General features: G+C 37.1%; 1 pseudogene; it reads left to right on the plus strand.

Annotated features, from left to right (window-relative positions):
• Positions 1-10076: 10076 nt before the first annotated feature.
• LOC114895326 lies at positions 10077-11964 on the plus strand (annotated as a pseudogene).
• Positions 11965-22106: the final 10142 nt, after the last annotated feature.

The following is a 22106-nucleotide window of genomic DNA, read 5'->3' on the forward strand; positions in this document are numbered from 1 at the left end:
TTATAAGTATTTCCCAAATTTCATTATGATTTTTATTTGTTCCATGAGTTATTTAGTTTTTAAATTTTCAAATGTATGGTGTGGTTTAGTAATCTTTCTGTAAAGTATTTCTAACTTAATTGCATTGTTATCACAGAACACAGTCTGCATGATAAGAATTCTCTAAAATTTTATGAGTCTAAATTCTGGTTAGTTTTCATAAATGTTCAATGAATGCTTGAAAAGAATGGTTTTCTCTAATTGTTTGGTGTGGGAGTCAATATATCAAGTTTGTTGACAGTGGTGGGCAAATGTCCTTTATTCTAAGTTATGGATTGTTCTGCTTGATTTATCAATTGCTGAGAATTGTTTTAATATTGGTTATAATAACGGTGGATTTTTCTCTTTTTCTTATAGTTTTTAGTATTTACCTTATAAGTTTTGAAGGTATATAATTATGTGCATGCATGTTTTGAACTGTTATTCCAAGGGAATTCAACCTTTTACCATTATATAGTGGATATTTTTATTTCTAGTAGTGATTCTTGTCTTAAAGTCTTGTTTTGTCTGAAGTTCCCATAACCACACCAATTTACTTTTCATTATTATTTTCTGGTATATCTTCTTCCAGCATTTTACTTTCAATTTTTATATCCTTATATTTTGTGTAAGTCTCTAATAAACAACATAGAGTTAGATCTTTTTTTAATCTTTTTTAATCCAGTCAGACAAACTTAACCTTCTAATTGAAAAGTTTAGTTCATTGATATTTACTGCGATTGTTGATGTATTGAATTTCTCTTTATCACTTTATTTTTGCCCTTTTATTTGCCCTGCTTTTTTTGTTTATATTTTTCATTGCCATCTTTTGGATTGCTTAAGGTTTTTGTTATTTTTCTTTTTTTTAACCTTTATTCATTTGGAAGTTTACACTGTATTTCTATTATTTCAGTAGCTGTTTAGAAATTTTAACATGTAAACATATCAAAGTCTAAAATGCTTTAATATTAGTTGCTCCAACTTACATGCTATTATCAGGAAATATTTTACTTGTATTCAAAATTGTTTTCATATTCCACAATTTAAACATTATTATTGTCATTGTTGTTTTAAATATTGTTTTATACAATAAATATTTATCTAGATTTACCCACATGTTCACTCCTTTCTTCACTATCCTTTCTTTCTTCCTTCTCAGACCTTCCCTCTGGGATCATTTTCATTCTTCTTGAAGTGTATTCTTCAGTAGTTACTCTACCGTTGGTAATAAACACCATATTTGATGGTAAAGTTTTTTGTTTTCCTGAGAATGTCTTCATTATACTCACATTCTTAAAAGACAGTTTTGCTGTGCGTTTACATTTATTTTCTCTCAGACTTTGAGAACAGTATAACGCTATATGCTATTTTTCATTTTTTTCTCTGTTATTTGTTTCTAATCTGCTTTTTCTCTCTGACTACTCATTAAATTTCTTTTCCTTTGTTATTTTGCAGCTTCACTGCAATTTAACTAGATATATAGATATAGATATAGATACAATGTTTGCATCTTTCCTGCTTGGAACTTAGTGTTTCCTAAATCATAGGATGTGTGTCTTTTATCTGTTTTGGAAATTTTTCACTGTTATCTCTTAGAATATTATCCATTTTTCATTTTCATGGCTACTCTTTCTGTAACTCTGATTACATGTATGTTGGACATTTGCTTTCATGTTATGATCCATGATTTTTGATGTCTCCTTCATGGTTACCATATCTTTGACATTGGTATGCATCTGGTCATTTCTGTAGGGCCATCCTATAATTCAGTCCTCCTCTTGAGTTGTATGGAATCTGCTTTTAAAACTAACCAAGTTTATTTCAATTATGCTTTTCAAGTCTATAATTTCTTCTTCAAATGTGCCTTATCATCACTGCGAGTCTCTAGACTCATACTTTCAGTACTGTTTTATTTTCCTTTAAACTTATAAAATATGCTCTTTCTCTATTCTATATTTGAATATCATAAGTCTTTGTATGTTTGATATTTGTTTCAACTATTGTGTATTTCTGCTGATTCTCAGCCATGTTTCTTGTTCCCACATCTGTTTTGTAATGTTTAACTGTTGAGTTGTTTATCTGATATACTTTTATCTGAATGAATTCTTAGAGGTATGAAGTTGAGAGTTCTTTCACCCACATAAGATTTATACCTGCTTCTGGAATCCACCTTTAGACCTATTATTTTCTAATAACTTTGTTTTAAGATAAAATAAGCAAATTTCCCAGGTAAATTAGGACTTACCTCTAGTTCACTGTTCACTGAAGATGTGGCCCTTTTTGTTAGGTACGGTCTTGGCTTCATATGCAGGTCTTTTATGTGACTCCTTACATTATATGGACACCAATATTTGTTCCCTGCTACCTATGAGGCCATTAAAACGTAATCTCTGGATCACCAGAAATCCACAGGTGCCCAGAAAGCAGTCATGGCCTTTTCTCCCAGGATTTATGCTTTTGTTTCATGTTTGAGTGCTGGGGATTTCCTTACTCTGTTGCCAGCTCAACCATGTATTGAATAGTTTTTTTCTAAACACTTTATATAGTATCTGGGATTATTCTGTAGTGTAAGGCTTTGCAGAATATCAAGTTTGTAAAACTGCCAGAAATGGAAATCTAATTTATTATTTTTAAACTTTGCCTAAATTAGAACAGTTCCTTTTTTAGATGACTAAGTTATTTTCTATTAAAAATTCCTTATAATCAAAATATGTTTCTGTAAAACAGAAAATTACAAAAACTTCATAGAAAGAGAATATTGCTGAAAATTTTACCACTTCCCCAAAATATTCATGTATTAGGTTAAACCATTCAAAATAGTCCTTCTATAGGTCAAAATTAACTTTACATGGTTCAAATAAATATTTCCTTCCAGTGTTTTTTTCAATAATTGTGTTATATAGTTAAAGTAATAAGTTATATACAGTCTTATATATTTTTCCCTTTGTAGAAACATTTCCCCATTAAACTTCTCACAATAGCTTGCTTATACAATACTTATATACATGATATTTAGCATAATTGTTTTAATCATTTCCCTATTTTCAGACATTTAAATTGTTTTCACATTTTTATATAGCTAATACTATCGTGAACATCTTTATGCATAAAGCAATTTTCTGAATTTTGTATTTTCTCTTAGAATGGAGAAATGGAAATGAAATTGCTGATTTAGAAGCTTAAAGTTTTTAAGAATCTTATTACCTATCAGCAAATTACACTCCCACTTGCAGATGTAAAATATCAGAATAGAATATTTGGAGTCTCTCTCAGTTTCCTAATTTGGTATTTCAACATCTCATTAGAAAAGTCACGTGATGCTTTAGCTCTAACCTACATCTCACCTATTGAGATGTGTTCTCATTTTCATATTATCTGTTCTTGGTTTAAATATCTCCCAGATACTCACCACATTTTGTGTAATTACTGAAAGAATCTCATCCAACTTCTGTTAGGAATTTTTTCAAAAGTACTATAAAAGTTAAATTACTTAAATCTACCTAAATTAACTCTTCAAAGAGATATGCCAATTCTCACCACAGGCCTAAAATTTAGTTCCAAGCAAGTGTCGAGATTTCATTTCATTTCCATTTGTGGAAACACCATTTTGTTCCTCTCTCCAAAATTCTTCTCTATGTAACACAAAAGGCAATAACTCATACATTTTTTTCTCACTAGACTGTTTCAATAACAATAATAAGAGCAACTTTTTATTGGGTGCCTAATCTATGCCAGGAATCATGTTAGGCACTTTACATGATCTCTAATTCCCATAATAAACTTGCAAAGTATCATCATGCCCTCTTGATATCTGAGAAAAACTGAGTCTCAGAGAGGTTAAAGAGCCATGGAAAATAAAGGGTGGGATCAGAGTTGAAGTGGATTTGGCCAAAGTCAAGCCTTCCTCTACAGAAATATAAACAAGCACACACTGGTCAAAGTTATGGCTCAATAAAGCAGGAGAGGGGGACTCTTTTGTGCAGCACACCAGATGTCTTGGGGCAACAAAAGGAGCCATGGACATAATGGTTCACCCTTTATGTCACAGATAGAATTTAAAGGCCACTATAAAGAAACCTAGCTAACCAACCTTGTGAAACAGTTGCTGAGAAACAAACAAAAAAGTTGAGAAAATGAATGCATAGTCTGAAGATGGTTTTCCCTATGGCTTAGTTTAATCAGCTAATAACACCCAAGAACAGCACGGCTAAGCTAGTTTTTTTATTCAATGCCATATTCAAGTGATGTTGTTTCACAGCTTTAATAGCCCTGTCAACATTCATCAGGGAATCAGTGCAGCCCTCCAGAATCCTGCCATAAAAACACAGTGGATTTTTTAAATTAGAGTTGTGCAACCTTCAGCACACCCCAACTCTATGTTGAATTATGTGTCTCACTCTCACCTTAAGCTCACCAAGATTCAGCGGAATCCAAGGGAAGCAGAGAGGGGTCAACATGGGCCCAGATGAACAAATGTATTTTCATAGGTTTCACAGTAAACTTTTAACTCTTGATGCCATGGCTTTTTTTTTTTTTTTTTTACATCTTTATTGGAGTATAATTGCTTTACAATGGTGTGTTAGTTTCTGATTTATAACAAAGTGAATCAGTTATACATATACATATGTTCCCATATCTCTTCCCTCTTGCGTCTCCCTCCCTCCGACCCTCCCTATCCCACCCCTCTAGGTGGTCACAAAGCACGGAGCTCATCTCCCTGTGCTATGCAGCTGCTTCCCACTAGCTATCTATTTTACATTTGGTAGTGTATATATGTCCATGTCACTCTCTCACTTTGCCACAGCTTCCCCTTCCCCTTCCCCATATCCTCAAGTCCATTCTCCAGTAGGTCTGTGTCTTTATTTTTGTCTGTCTTACACCTAGGTTCTTCATGACATTTTTTCCCCCTAGATTTCATATATATGTGTTAGCATATGGTATTTGTCTTTCTCTTTCTGACGTACTTCACTCTCTATGACAGACTCTAGGTCCATCCACCTCACTACAAATAGCTCAATTTCGTTTCTTTTTATGGCTGAGTAATATTCCATTGTATATATGTGCCACATCTTCTTTATCCATTCATCCGATGATGGACACTTAGGTTGTTTCCACCTCTGTGCTACTGTAAATAGAGCTGCAATGAACATTTTGGTACATGACTCTTTTTGAATTATGGTTTTCTCAGGGTATATGCCCAGTAGTGGGATTGCTGAGTCATATGGTAGTTCTATTTGTAGCTTTTTAAGGAACCTCCATACTGTTCTCCATAGTGGCTGTACCAATTCACATTCTCACCAGCAGTGCAAGAGTGTTCCTTTTCTCCACACCCTCTCCAGCATTTATTGTTTCTAGATTTTTTGGTGATGGCCATTCTGACTGGTGTGAGATGATATATCATTGTAGTTTTGATTTGCATTTCTCTAATGATTAATGATGCTGAGCGTTCTTTCATGTGTTTGTTGGCAGTCTGTATATCTTCTTTGGAGAAATGTCTATTTAGGTCTTCTGCCCATTTTAGGACTGGGTTGTTTGGATTTTTGTTATTGAGCTGCATGAGCTGCTTGTAAATTTTGGAGATTAATCCTTTGTCAGTTGCTTCATTTGCAAATATTTTCTCCCATTCTGAGGGTTGTCTTTTGGTCTTGTTTATGGTTTCCTTTGCTGTGCAAAAGCTTTGAAGTTTCATTAGGTCCCATTTGTTTATTTTTGTTTTTATTTCCATTTCTCTAGGAGGTGGGCCAAAAAGGATCTTGCTGTGATTTATGTCATAGAGTGTTCTGCCTATGTTTTCCTCTAAGAATTTGATAGTTTCTGGCCTTACATTTAGGTCTTTAATCCATTTAGAGCTTATTTTAGTGTATGGTGTTAGGGAGTGATCTAATCTCATACTTTGACGTGTACCTGTCCAGTTTTCCCAGCACCACTTATTGAAGAGGCTGTCCTTTCTCCACTGTACATTCCTGCATCCTTTATCAAAGATAAGGTGACCATATGTGTGTGGGTTTATCTCTGGGCTTTCTATCATGTTCCATTGATCTATATTTCTGCTTTTGTGCCAGTACCATACTGTCTTGATTACTGTAGCTTTGTAGTATAGTCTGAAGTCAGGGAGCCTGATTCCTCCAGCTCCGTTTTTCATTCTCAAGATTGCTTTGGCTATTCGGGGTCTTTTGTGTTTCCATACAAATTGTGAAATTTTTTGTTCTTGTTCTGTGAAAAATGCCAGTGGTAGTTTGATAGGGATTGCATTGAATCTGTAGATTGCTTTGGGTAGTAGAGTCATTTTCACAATGTTGATTCTTCCAATCCAGGAACTTGGTATATCTCTCCCTCTATTTGTATCATCTTTAATTTCTTTCATCAGTGTCTTATAATTTTCTGCATACAGGTCTTTTGTCTCCTTAGGTAGGTTTATTCCTAGATATTTTATTCTTTTTGTTGCAGTGGTAAATGGGAGTGTTTTCTTGATTTCACTTTCAGATTTTTCATCATTAGTGTGTAGGAATGCAAGAGATTTCTGTGCATTAATTTTGTATCCTGCTACTTTACCAAATTCATTGATTAGCTCTAGTCATTTTCTGGTAGCATCTTTAGGATTCTCTATGTCCAAAATATAGCAGAGGGAGGAACACTCCCAAACTGGTTCTATGAGGCCACCATCACCCCGATACCAAAACCAGACAAGGATGTCACAAAGAAAGATGCCATGGCTTTTAAAAAAATAAATAAATTATGGTAGGAAAATCTAACTCTCACCAACGTGACACTTGTTAGGTAATGTATATGCTGGACACAAGTTCTGTGAAACATAGAAAAGTAGATGTAAATTCAAGATTCTGGTGGCATCAAGGTTGCTATATGCATGTACATACACGCATACAGCACCTGCACAGAGAATGTTATTCAGGCAGGAAATTGGGAGCCTAATTTAATTTGTCAGTTTTATTATTTTTTTAAAAAATGATAATATTTACCAAATGTCTTGCATCCATGTTTTTCTTAAAAAAATAATGAGTTTTCTATGATTATCATCCCTGGTTTTTGAATGGATCTGTGTACTCACTGAAAATCTATAGCTGGAGGTATTAGGAAAGAGGAGGGTATTCAATAGTAAAGTATAGACACTTGCTGCTTTTCCTAAAAACCTGATTGCAGAATCGTAGATACTTTGCTATTAAAACCACAGTACATTGGGCTTCCCTGGTGGTGCAGTGGTTTAGAATCCACCTGCCAGTGCAGGGGGCACGGGTTCCAGCCCTGGTCCGGGAAGATCCCACATGCCACGGAGCAACTAAGCCCGTGTGCCACAACTACTGAGCCTGTGCTCTAGAGCCCATAAGCCACAACTACTGAGCCTGCGAGCCACACTACTGAAGCCCATGTGCCTAGAGCCCTGTGCTCTGCAACAAGAGAAGCCACCGCAATGAGAAGCCTGCGCACCACAATGAAGAGTAGCCCCTGCTCACCAAGAACAGAGAAAGCCCATGCACAGCAACAAAGACCCAACACAGACAAAATTAAATAAATAAATAAAATTTGTAAAAAAAAACGAACATAAAACCACAATACATTATGTTGATGGTCACTTCTGGGTTTGAAGCTTCCATTGTCCATGAATTAAATGGAAAAAGTTTGTTCTTTTTATTTTTGCAATTCACTACTCAGGAGCTGTATTCAAAAATAAATAGCTCTAGGCAACTATAGGAAGAAAACTTCCAGTTTAACTGATACGAAACCCATTTGCTAAATATGGGGGTAAATTAAGTTTTTAAATTATACAATGTAAAAATAAATAGCTCTTACAATGGCAAGAAATAGAAAAATGCATACTCTGAATCTCCACCTATTGGCGATATTTTTGCCAGAGCTCTCAATTTCTCTAAGATTAAATAATATGTTAAACATGATTTGGTCTTTTTTTAAGTTTATATTTACTATAAATCAATTATCTTGAATTTGATCTCAAATTTAATTTTTCTTCAAATAAACGTATACAGCATCGAGTAGTATAGATATAAAAAAAAAAAACAACTTTCCTCACTTACTCTACTCAGAGTATGCCAATCATGAAATCAAGATTCTGTTTCATTTTTAAAATAAACCAAAACTTTTTATAAAATGTTTCTTTCCAAAAATTCATGTACAAATTTTGACCTCACTTTTGTAATTTTCCTTGGCAAAATTTCTGGAATAAATTAATCAAATGCAACCCTCCACAGGAAAACACTTCCAAAAAATAACTTCCTCCACTGAAATGGAATCTACAGAATGACAAGTGACTTCTCCACTTAACAATGTAAAATTTAATGCTTATTTGCCAAAATATTCATTTTTATTGATAAAAGGAGACTTTGATTGGCAATTCATTAGATATGTGAAATAATTTATTTCCTGTTATATACCAAATATTCAGGTACAAATATATCTGAATATCTAGAATAGATGCGTTGGAAAGAGAAGAGCAAATCTGGGGTCATATTTTTATTCAGGATAGTAATCTAAGAATATTCCTACCTTTTGATAAATTAGGCTTGAGGCCAAAGTGGAATAAAACAGGTAAGGAAATTAAACTTGTTAAATTTTTTGTAGTTGTTGTAATGGGAAGTAACATCTCATAAACTTGCCTAGGAAGAAAATTCTGACCTCCTGTAATAAAGTCAATATGTGCAGAGAAACGTCATGAGTGTCAAATTAAGGGTTGATCTGTCTTCCCTGGAAGAAATACCAGGCCACCTTTGGTCAAGGACTAATTTCATAAATGAGCCTAGCAGGTAGTTACCCAACCTGTATGTTCTGAAAACTCTAGCAATGCTGCCTTTCTCAAAACATCTTTCCAGTGTCTGTTACTGGTACCTGAAATTCCACCATTAGAAGATTATTATCCTCCTTTCATGTTTTGTCCCATGCTAAAATATAAATACTACAGAGAATAATAATATATGAAGCTTATCAGTCATTTCTGTCTTCATGGTGATGAGTTAATTGAAGAGATAAATAAAGTTTGAAATAATCATCTGTAATGGGAAAGGAAATGCTAGTAAAGGGAGAAGGCCCTGGAAGATTCTGGAAGGCGCTGGGAATTATGGGAGGTCACGGGGAGAGAAGGGAAGGCAATTTTTTAAAACTTTTTATTTTATATTGGAGTATAGTTGATTAACAATGTTGTGCTGGTTTCAGGTGTACAGCAAAGTGATTCAGCTATACATATACATGAATCTATTCTTTTTCAACTTCTTTTCCCATTTAGGTTATTATATAATATTGACCAGATTTCCCTGTACTATACAGTAGGTCCTTGTCGGTTATCAATTCTAAATATAAGGAAGGCAATTAAGCCAATGGAAGCTTCACAGTTTCTATTTAAATGGAGTTATAATCCTCCTGGGGCATAGCTGCATGGGGTGAAATGTTGCTGGTTGGGTCAAACTCTGCTTCTAAGAGCTAGGAAGATAACACAAGTAAGGTCTTTTGAAACAGAAAATAAAGTATAAAATAGCTAAGAAAACAAACCATTTTTTGGTTTGAAAATATGATCCTCAGGGAGTCAGGATCTACAGACATCTGTAACTGCATTTCTTTTCCTGTGTCTACAACATCATTAGAAGGCAAGAAACCCAACAGCAACCCTTTCAGAGGAGGGTCCAAGGGAACATAACATAAGTATTTCTCTAAGTGTGTTCCATGGAATACTTAAGTGGATAGATGCTAGAGTGATGAGTGGGAGGGAGTTCTTTAGATAAGTAAGTTTGAGAAAAGCTTTACACCATAGGTCTCTCTTAAAGGGTTAAAACATGTGTATGGCAGAGACTATTGCATGTTCATGAAGATCCATCTCCTTGTTCTCCAGATCACATTTCCCAGCATTCATTTGCAGTTAGGTGTGGCCATGTGCTGGGTTCCAGACAATGGGATGTGCTTTCTGGGTAGAAGTCATGTGTACTACTCTCTGGATTGGCCCATAAAATCTCCCATGCACCATCTTCCTTGCTCTTTGCTCCTTCCAACTGTCTGGAATGGAATAATTCTGGGGTGATCTGAGGACCTCTTCATTGAGGATGATGAAATTGATGGACGGTGAGTGGCTTTATGAATTACCTTTTGGAGGCAGCCACCTAATCGAGAGCTCTACTGTTGGACCATGTCATGAGCCAGAAATATATCTTATAATGCTAAGCCACTGAGATTTCAGTATTTTTTCCTATTACAATGCTTTAGGTATTTATCCTAACTAATAAAATGCTTTGCATCTTAAACGTTTGAAAGGCATTGCAGTTAAAAAATCATATTTGCTTTTATTAAACCCAATATTTTCAACTGATTTAATCACAGTACCTTTATGGTTTGGTTTTGTTTTTACTTTAACAACTATTAGCTAGTAGAACTATTAGTTTTTTTATTGGGGAAAAACTATGTCTTTCTTTAGGGAAGACTCACTAAGCCTTTCTTCGCTCCCTCTAGCCTTCTAGAAGTTTATTCTAGGTAGAAGAGGAGAGGACTAAGAAACAAACTATGGCCAGGATTGTGGGGGTGTACAGCACCAGGGATTTTGATTATAAACTCACCCACAGAGCAGAATTAACTAGGTGAGTGCAGAGAACAGAGGCATATGGTCTCTGAGGAAGCAGCTCAGAGACAGCCTCTCCCACAACCGGGAGCTGGGCCTGGCCCAGGGGAGCTTTGCCTTCATCCACGAGGACTTTGATGTCAAAGAGACCTTCTTCAATTTCTCCAAGGGGGAAGTGACTGACCCCTTTTGACCCTGTTCTCATCAAGGTGAACATTTTCCACCTGGACAAGTACAAACAACTCAAGTCAAGGTGTCCATGATGTACTGGGCAGGCAAGTTTGCCTCCACAGTTGATAAGAATTTTCGTTGCCACATCCTTAAACAGCCTTATTGAGGAAATGCCACCATGCTGGTGGTCCTCATGGAGAAGATGGGTGACCATCTTGCCCTTGAAGCCTACCTGACCACAGACCTGGTGGACACACAGCTCAAAAACATGAAAACCAGAAAAATGGAAGTTTTTTTTCCAAAGTTCAGATTAGATCAGAAGTATGAGGTGCATCTACAGGGACTGAGGAATATGTAAAACGCAGCATGGAAAGGCAATCAGCACAATCCAGGTGGTGGGGAATAATTTGCAAGAGAAAAATATTCCATTTCTTTGACAAATTAGTTATAAGGGAAAAAAGGAAGTGGGAGTGGTCTATATATTGAAAAAGCCTTAAGAAATATATCTGCCATTTGCCATGTTTTGTCTTTATCTAGATCATGATTCAAACAAACTATAGTGAAATATGACATTTGTGAGAGAATAATTTAACAGTGGATACTATTAAGTATTCTTAATAATACCTGACAATTGTATTGAATTTATGATCATAAAAAGTCTTTAGGGACTTCTCTGGTGGCGCAGTGATTAAGATTCCGTGCTCCCAATGCAGGTTCCCGGGTTCGATCCCTGGTCAGGAAACTCCATCCCGCCTGCAGCAGCTAAGAGTTCGCATACCACAACTAGGGAGCCAGTGAGCTGCAACTAAGGAGCCCGCCTGCCACAACTAAGAGCCAGTGCAACTATATATATATATATATATATATATATATATAAATTTTAAAAAAGAGTCTTTATCTTCTAAAAAAAAGGATGAGGTACATGAACTGCTGAAGGAGAGGGGAATCAGCAGAATCTTCTCACCCTGGGCTGACCTGAGTGAACTCTCAGTTACTGCGAGAAATATTAAAATAACCAAGGTTTTACAAAGAGCAATGATTGAGGTTAGTAAGGAACTGAAGCAGTGGCGGGAAACCTGTCAGAAATCACTGCTTATTCCATGCCTCCCATCATCAAAGTGGACCGACCATTTCATTTCATGATCTGTGGAGAAACCTCTAGAATGCTGTTATTTCTGGGCAGGGTGGTGAATCCAACTCTCCTGTGACCTATGACATGCATGAGTATTTAGAACTATAGCAAATGTTGAATCTGAGGTGTTTGAACCTACACAGGACAGTGGCACTGGGTGTCGAAAAGAGAGAGTGTCCCCCCTTGTCCTCAAATGCTAGTTTGAGTCGTTCTGAGATAAATCTGAGTATTAAATTCAAACTTATTTTAAGGAGAAAAAATAAAGTAAAAGGAGGGGAAAAAGCGAGAATCATATATAGTATCTAAGGATTAGTAAGAAGAGACAAGTGTGGTGACAAGGTTCTAATTTTTTTAAATTTTGCCTTACTTTCCTCTTTTCATATAAGGAATCATTATACAGGAATAGTAATTACTAGTAATGGCCTTGTTCAGTTATTTTAATAAAAATACCTATTGTGATCTTGTATCTGTTAGGACTCTATCAGAATGAGCAACTCAAATGAAGGGGATTTATTGGTCTCAGAGGCAGGACAAACCTTAGTACTGGTTTGCTCCAACTGCTCTGTGGTGTCCTCAAGGATGGGCCTTTTGGCCTTGCTGTTCTTCCTCCTGTGAGATAAGCAGCATTTTCAGTTTGCTTTCTATTGTGGTAGCAAGAACTGCAGTGGTTCTAGGGTTTGCATCAGAGGAGAACTTATTTCCCCCAAGAAAACTTCACCCACATTGTGTTGATCTAATGTAGGTCAACACCCCTTCTTTTTTTTTTTTAACATCTTTATTGGAGTATAATTGCTTTACAATGGTGTGTTAGTTTCTGCTTTATAACGAAGTGAATCAGTTATACATATACATATGTCCCCATATCTCTTCCCTCTTGCGTCTCCCTCCGTCCCACCCTCCCTATCCCACCCCTCTAGGTGGTCACAAAGCACGGAGCTGATCTCCCTGTGCTATGTGGCTGCTTCCCACTAGTTATCTATTTTACGTTTGGTAGTGTATATATGTCCATGCCACTCTTTCACTTTGTCCCAGCTTACCCTTCCCCCTCCCTGTATCCTCAAGTCCATTCTCTAGTAGGTCTGCGTCTTGCCCCTAGGTTCTTCATGACGTTTTTGTTTTTTTTTTTAGATTCCATATATATGTGTTAGCATACGGTTTTTATTTTTCTCTTTCTGACTTACTTCACTCAGTATGACAGACTCTAGGTCCATCTACCTCACTACAAATAACTCAATTTCGTTTCTTTTTATGGCTGGGTAATATTCCATTGTATATATGTGCCACATCTTCTTCATCCATTCATCTGTTGATGGACACTTAGGTTGCTTCCATGTCCTGGCTATTGTAAATAGAGCTGCAATGAACATTTTGGTACATGACTCTTTTTGAATTATGGTTTCCTCAGGGCATATGCCTAGTAGTGGGATTGCTGGGTCACATGGTAGTTCTATTTTGAGTTTTTTAAGGAACCTCCGTACTGTTCTCCACAGTGGCTGTATCAATTTACATTCCCACCAACAGTGCAAGAGGGTTCCCTTTTCTCCACACCCTCTCCAGCATTTATTGTTTGTAGATTTTTTGATGATGGCCATTCTGACCAAACACCCCTTCTTGTACCTGCACAAATTCCAGTGTTTGGGAAAATGCCATATACTGATTGACTTGTGTTTGCGTAACCTGGACCAGTCACTATGGCAAAAGGGACCATCTGATTAAACTACACAAGTCAGGCCCCTCACTTGTAGCTGGTGGTAGGTTAAATCCTTCCCCACACCATATGGCTGTCACACAGCAGGGGAGAGGTGGAATTATTGATGAAGGGACAATCACAGATCAAATTTTGAATAAATTATATAAGAATAAGAGTTAACACTTACACACCAGACACTTACTATATACCAGGCACTATTCTAAATGTTTAAATATAAAATAAAAATATAATTAACTCATTAAATTAGTTAACTCACAGCAACACCATAAAATAGGCACTATATTAACCTCACTTTACAAATGAGGAAACTGAGGCATAGGTAGATTTTGTTTTGTTTTGTTTTGTTTTGCCCAAAATCAAAGCATGTAGATAACAGAGCTTGGCTTTGATTCTATACAGCCAAGATTAACATATACATATGTAAGTATACACTTAATAATATGTTTAAATACATTTATGCTTTTATACACACATATATACTTATACACATATTTATACCACATACACACACTCACACACACTCACATATTGGATAAGTCCAGCTCTTCAGATCTTATGATTATAACAAAGGTGCCATCTGGTGTTAGAACCCTCTAATTGCAGAAAAAGCACCCAAGTGGAAATGAAGACCCTCAAACAATAGAAACTTAACTTCAAAGTGGTCTAAAATCCTAACATCAGGGCTCTGTCTCTCTCTTTGAGGCATCCTTATCATGCCTGAAAACACATTTAACCTTTCACAGTGTTGCTTCCAGCTGGCCCTGCATACTTATTCTCTATATGACCTGTGAAAACCACTCCTGAATGGAAATCATTTCATTCTCATGTCCATGGAAAGAGCATAAGATGGAATTTTTTTAATTTGGGGATAAAATGAGTTGTCCTGTATTACACACGAAGTCCTCCCATCAGTCCAGCCCTGTGCATACGTCTGCCTGTCCCAAGTGGCTGACTTTGGAGGCAACATGGTACTATTTTTCCTCTTTCAGTTAGTGGATAAAATGTGATGACTGCAAATCTTTCCCAGGACATGGGAGTACATTGTGGCAGAATCCCCTGTTTAATTTCTCTAACTGCTTTGTTAAACTTGGGACTTGATATTGGTCTGACATAGTGGGGGAGCTCTCCAGGGATGATACCTTGGATAGAAACCCAACCCTGTGTTTTCTCTTCTCTTTCAGAATAATTAATTCTAGATTTTTGAAACTACTTCCATAATTAACCTTGAATTGAAACAAGGTCACCAGGAGCAGTACCCTCTAGCCCACACCTTCTTGTCAGCCTGGGTAAGACTGTAACGTACCCAGTCAGAATTTCCTCCAGTTAATGATTTAATAAGCCTTCTGGTAAACCAAAGGAGCAACTTAATATGCTCACACTGACTCCTCTCCTTAAAAGTGCTATTAAATATAGAGTGCCTGCCTCACTCTCAAGGGAGCACCCTATTAAAATAAATGATTAGTTACTATACACACACACACACACTCACTCACACAGACTCACAAACAAGAGTCCAACACTGTAGGCTTAACCTTTGGGCTGCTAAACATCAAGTTTCTCATAGCACGTAAAGTGTTAATAGTGTGGTGTTATTTCAATGCACTCAAGTGAGCTGAAAGTTTTTGGCAAAATAGAACCTTCTCTTAGTTCATATTCAAGTAACAAAAGTTGCATAAATGCAGATTACACAATTTCACAGCTGTATAACATCAGCATGTTTTTAAAAAGACATGAAAGAGAAGGTGCTGAGCAGAAGTTCACTGATACACGGCAAGCAGTGTGGTTTTCAAAAGTTTTCCCTTGAATCAGTATCTCGTTAAATAGTTTGGCAATAAGGATTTATCATAATCAGTGTGAACTGCAAATATTCCAAGGTCATGAGCTTTTCAGTGGGTAACAAGTGTCATTAAAGGAGCCCCCGTTCTACTCAAAAGCTGCTTCTGCTCCTTTGGTCTGTTGGTAGACCCCAAACCTTGCTTCCGGGAACTTAGGTCCAGAGTTCTATACACAAGTCAGGGATAAAGAAGTAATGATATTTACATACTCTTTCTTTACATAATCTGGAAGACTCAGAGTTCAAACTACCTATTCTAACAAGAGACTATGAAAATATTTCTTCAACACCAGTGAAAATTCTGCACCTAATTAACATTTTTATTTCTTAACCTTTTCAGTTCAGCTGAGTTTTCTTCTTGGAGTAAACTCTTCCCCTTGATTACAAGGGCCACTCATGAACCTACCTGTCAGGGAGTCTTCAGTGTTCTTTTGTTGGCTAAGATACCATATCACCCCGCTATTCCTCCTGCCAGACCCAGTCCTACCATCTCCCTTCTGCCCTAGACTCCTTGTATAATAACCAAGGTCTGAAGACCTGGATTCAAGTTCTAAAATGAACAAATAATGAGGGAACTTTCTGCCATGATGGAAATATTCAATTTCTTGCTTTGAGCAGTAGATAGAAGAGTTTATAGACTTTTCAAAACTCATTGAAATAAATACTTAATACCTATGCTCTCTTTGTATATAAATTAGACCTCAATTTTTTAAAATGAGCAAATATCCTCTATACCCATTAGGAAATTCTCTTTGGGGGACATGATTTTATTGCCCTCTATGGAACACCCATCTACCTGGGCCAAAACTGAAAGAAGCACAGGCCTTATTTTCAAGTTGGGCTCTGTGACTATGTGTTGATGATGGAGGCTCCTAAAGAGAAACCTTAGTGACTCATGACCCAAGTCCAGAGATGACACCACCTTCAGGATAAGAATGTCCAATGTGAAGGCTTGCAATGTCTCCCCTCCAAAATGCCTCGTATTTACACACAGAATGTTATGACTCCTTAGACATGGTAGAAAAAAGTAACTTCTGCTGAAGACGCAGTCTTGTAACACCCAAAAAAGTCCTGTGAGGAGAAGGTATAAGGAAGGATCTAACTCTAATTATGCTTCCATTCCAGGACCCGCCAGCCTGCCTCTCATTCTGGTTACCTCCAAGTAATGGCAAGCATCTATTGAGCACTATGTACTAGATGTAGTTCTAGATACTTGACTTGTATTAACTCACCTAATCATCACATCTTCTTTAGTTGGTACAGAGGAGAAGAGTAGAAGGACGGAAGGTGCTATGGTGTGACTGCCTTACCTACCTTGACAACTTGATCTTCTTTCTCCTTTCCCACCATTTCCTCATGAAATCAAAGAAATGGGGATAAGCATGATCTCTGAAGCGCAAGTCAAGAACGGAAACAGGAGGACAAAGGCAGCCAGGAGCATAGGTCACTTCCACAGTTAGAATCAGAAGGATCCCCAGGAGTGGCATGTGAAGGGCAGAGGAGTATACTCTACCTTGTGGGCACATTTCCTGCAGAGATTTTAAAAACAATAATAAAGCTGATCTGCTTTTCATTATCACCATGTGTTGATAACTCTAAACAATATCAATGAGAAGCTACTGTTTCCCCCCCAAAATCTTTTGTCTAAGTTCTAAACCATTATTATAGTTTCCATTGAGTTTTACCATTAATATGCAAACCTGAAATTAGTACATTTTTATTAGTTAGTCTTTAGTAGTTATTGTATTATGCGTAAAGTTAATTCAGAAAACTCCTAGTTATATAGTCAGCCCTCAACACATGTGGACTAAGCTACACACATTTCTTTTGAGAGTAAGTCGGTAATAGTTCAGAATGAATCTTTCAAGCTCACTTTGGGCACAGTTCACCTCTCCAGCCCCATGGTACTACATATTCCTGTGTTTATGCAGTAAATAAAAATAAACAATGACATCACAGTGATTGTAAAGGCAAAGAAAGAGAACTTGAAATACTTTAATTTGGCATTCGGTGTGGGCACTTGAAGTTTTTACTTTTTGGAACTTTCAGAAAAAGTCAAGTCATTCATTCCAGTATTACTTCCTTGTTGGAAAATGCTGCAGAATGTTAAGTATAACAGTGAAAAGGCTTTCCCAGGGAAGAAGAAGCTATGCCCACAGAAAGACACAAAAGAAAATAGGGTACTAGAGAATCAGTTCAAATTTTATTCTCTCTTTGATGCAGTTTTTCTTTTCTGTTATTTTTTTTCTGATGTAAAGCTTTAGATGAGATTAATCAAACACAAATATATTTGCAAACAACCAGCATCAGCTTTGAACAATGCATAGTGAGACATCAAGTTTTAAAATGGATTCTTTTAGACAACTAACACAGATCACGTAAGGCTATTAACCATGCAACAAAAAATATAGGGAAATGGACATTTCTTAGAAAACAGAATGAAATTTCGAAGAATGCCAGGAGAAACCACAAAAAATGCAGCTCTTACATTGCCAGAAGCAGTTAAACAATAATATATGAATCCCACAATCATTTTCACCAAGAACTAGACACTTATTCTAAAGCCATTGATCAAAAAATCTCCATTTCCTTTGTCACTTAGCTACTTTTAAATGATTTTTGCAGAAGAATTAAAACTTTGGAAGTTCTTACCAGAAATAATAGAGATTTCTGATAAATTTTCTAGTGAAGACATTTTAGTGGAGATATTTCTGCTGAGAGGTATTTGAAAGGCATATACCCAGAGAAAACCGTAATTCAAAATGACATATGCACCCCAATGTTCATTGCAGCACTATTTATAATAGCCAGGTCATGGAAGCAACCTAAATGCCCATCGACAGATGAATGGATAAGGAAGATGTGGTACATATGTACAATGGAATATTACTCAGCCATAAAAAGGAATGAAATTGGGTCATTTGTAGAGACTTAGATGGATCTAGAGACTGTCATACAGAGTGAAGTAAGTCAGAAAGAGAAAAAAATATTGCATATTAACACATATATGTGCAAACTAGAAAAATGGTACAGGTGAACCTGTTTTCAAGGCAGGAATAGAGACACAGACATAGACAAAAAACATATGGATGCCAAGGAGGGAAAAGGGGGTGGGTGGGATGAATGGGAGATTGGGATTGACATATATACACTAATAGGTATGAAATAGATAACTAATGAGAACCTGCCATATAGCACAGGGAACTCTACTTAGTGCTCTGTGGTGACCTAAATGGGAAGGAAATCCAGAAAAGAGGGGATATATGTATAGAAATGACTGATTCACTTCACTGTACAGTAGAAGCTAACACAACACTGTAAAACAACTATACCCCAATAGAAAAAAAAAAAAAAAAGCCACTAGAAATGTGTCTGAATGAAAAAAAAAAAAATGAACAGTATTGCAATTTCTAGAATATTGTGTTTGGGATTTTTATGAATTTCTACCAAATTTATCCTATGTGTGAGACTTTTCTATTTGTATACATGTTGTTTCACGTGAAAAAAATTGAAATTGAAATTAATAAAGTGTTCTTCCATAAGATAGGATGGCAAATCTGGTCTTACTATTTTTGGAACGTGAATATGCAAAGAAGATAAGCTTGTCATTGACTAATTTGCAGAAGTTAAAGCTCAGAAATAGAAACTGTAATACTATTATTCATTACAGTTTCAGAAAAACATAGGTATAAGGATTTTCCCTTCCCCCCAAAAAATATATTACTATAGTTAAAAGTCTTACTCCATTACTTTTTCCTTTTTGTACTGTATGTAATATTTATTTTCACTAGTATGATTATATACATATACATCAAGAGAATTAAATTTTCACAGTGTTTCTTTTCTGGCTAGTATTATTATTTAGCTCATTACTTAGTTTAGCGTAGAGAAGGAAGATTTAAAAAAAATAATCCTCTGTGAGTGTTAAACGTACTACAAATGTCACTGAAGCCAGTTATAAAAATCCAGGTATAAAACTGGAAGTGAATTGTGGACAGCCCTGTGGTCTGACGTCCTTTTTTATTATCTAATATCTAGTGTATTATAATAGCTTCCAACGTTTTAAAATATTTCTCTTTACTCCATATTTACCCTTTATGTTCCTGGCAGACCCATCAACCAAATGTTCATGGTGAAAGTCAGCAGTGACTCCAAAATTTGTATATAAGAGGAGCTTTCTTAGAAGTGTCCATCTGCTTGAAAGGGACATCAGAGGCCTTGTCTAAGGACGAATTTGCTTAGCAAGGGCAAGTGTTTAACTAATATGCTTATTTGGAGGCATAGGAGGTAGGGAGGAACAGGTGGGAAGGAGTCAAAAGCCAGCTTTCCTGTCTACTGCTGAGTGATAGCATGGAGGTGTACTAACTCCACAAGTCCGGAGATCAGGAACCCCAGGTGAAATCCAGCATATCAGCTAATCGTGTGATTGTGGACAAGTTTTTACTCTCAGTCTCCTCATCTGAAAAATGATGGGGTTGGGCCTAGATGGTCTTTAAAGCCCCTTCCAACCATAACATTCAATGGTTATGACTCATTTGCCATGGCAGTCTTCAACTATGGATGGCCCTAGATTTATGCCAAATTTACATTGCATCAAAGTGGAGAGACAAACAGCCACGGAGCCAGAGACTATGAGTTAATCGGCAAGCCACAGTTGGATAAATGAGAAAGTATCAGGTTCCTGTTTAAGAGACCAGGTGTTTTACATAGTGTGTGTTGTTCTTCCATAAACTTTGGCTTCTTAGATCATGTCTACATTCACAAGTCCTTCTGTAAACCGTGTCACTATCAACTGAGACAAACACTTAAGTTTTCTCTTTCTGTGTCACCTGGAACTCCTTTAATCCCACTGGACAAAAATTGGGTAGAAGTAATTTTAAAGATTGCTGCATATCAGTCTAGTTTACACAACAGATATTTCCATATGGGCAGGAGCCAGTTTTCTGGTATTTGGAGGACAGGCCAGATCTCAGAGTGGTCCTTTAACTCAAAAACCAAATGTGGGGTGAGCTCATTCACTGGAACTTTGTTAAGGAGAATTCATTTCATTTCCTTGGCATAAATTAAGCTGTAGTGAACGAGTGAAAGATTCCACCACCTTTCACTGAGATGGTAAATTGAGCTCTGCAGTGGAGGTCAGAAACAGACCTGGGCCCTCTGGAGAATGTGGAGGAAGTGGGACCTGATGGCATGTGTTGGTTTCCCAGCTGGAAGGCAGGGAGGATCAAACAAGTGGCCAGTGAAACTGCAGGCCTACGTGCTTCAGTGGGAGAAGAGCTAGTGAGAATCTCTGGATCCTGCCCAGGATGCAGTGGGGGAAAGAGGAGAAGGGAGAGACTTGTCTACAGGAGAAGGAGGTGTGCCTACATCACAGCCCTCTTCTTGGACTGGAGACACCCCTACCAAGGGCAAGGAGTAGCCCTGGGAGCCCCTCTGTCTCTGGTGAGTGCAGGCTGGCTTCTGGGGCCTCAAGGCAAGGAAGAGCCTCCATTGCCAGCTCCTCTGCTTGTTGAACCCTTCGAATGTGGATGTGCCATGGGCTTTCTCCTCAGACTTCTGGGGTCCTCAGAGTCCCCATCTCTCAGAGCAGCTTCCAACTCCCACATCTGTAGTCAGTTGCCATCTGCGTATCACCAAAATTCCTCAGCCGCTGCTCAGCCCAGACCATTCTCCTGTGAGCTATACTCCAAAACCCAGCAGCTTACTGTACCTCTCCACACCTTTAGGTACCCCCAAATCCTACCTGAATCCAACCTAGATATCTGCACGCTCATACAAGCCCTGTGTCCTCTCAGAATATGCCACCAACACCCTTTCACTCACCTGCCTCAGAAACCAGAAATTCAACCTCATCACAACCCCATCCAATTAGTCACATCATCATATAGACTTCATTTCCTTACAGTCGCAAATATATTTTTCCCTCTCCGTTCCCACCACCACTGAATTAATTCAGTCCCTCACCATTCATTTCCTGGAGTATTGCACCAACCTCCAACCCTGCTGCCAATCTTGTTCCTTCCAATGAGTTCTCCATGTGCTCGCAGAATGAGCTTTCAGAAATGCATATATAATCCTGTTACTCCCCTGCTTAAAACCCTTTGATGATGCCTAAAACAAAGTCAAAAGGCAAATGATAAAATGGGAGGAAATATATGCATCACATACGATAAAGAGTTAACATCTCTAATATATTCAGAATGCCCATACATTGGTGAGAAGACAAACAGAAACATGGGCAAAGGCTATAAACAGGCCTTTCATCCACTAGGAATGAAATGGTCAACAAACCTATGATAAGAACCTGCTGTATAGCATAGGGAACTCTACTCAATACTCTATAATGGCCTATATGGGAAAAGAATCTAAAAAAAAAAAGAGTAGACATATGTATATGTATAACTGATTCACTTTGCTGTACACCTGAAACTAACACAACATTGTAAATCAACTATACTCCAATAAAAATAATAATAAAAATAAAAACCTATGAAAAATGTGTGAGCTCTCATCGTCAAGCAAACGCAAATCAAAAGAACTATGAGATTCTACTTTTTCACCTTATAAGATTGGCACAAATTAAGTTTGAGAACATCTAGGAAGATGTGAAGAGGGTATGAGGACTTATGCATTCTCATATATTTCCACAAGCTTTATGAAAAGTAGTCTGCCA

The sequence above is a fragment of the Monodon monoceros genome, unplaced genomic scaffold, assembly GCF_005190385.1.
Source record: "Monodon monoceros isolate NGI ecotype Baffin Bay Population unplaced genomic scaffold, NGI_Narwhal_1 Super_Scaffold_14, whole genome shotgun sequence".
Classification (NCBI taxonomy): domain Eukaryota; kingdom Metazoa; phylum Chordata; class Mammalia; order Artiodactyla; family Monodontidae; genus Monodon; species Monodon monoceros.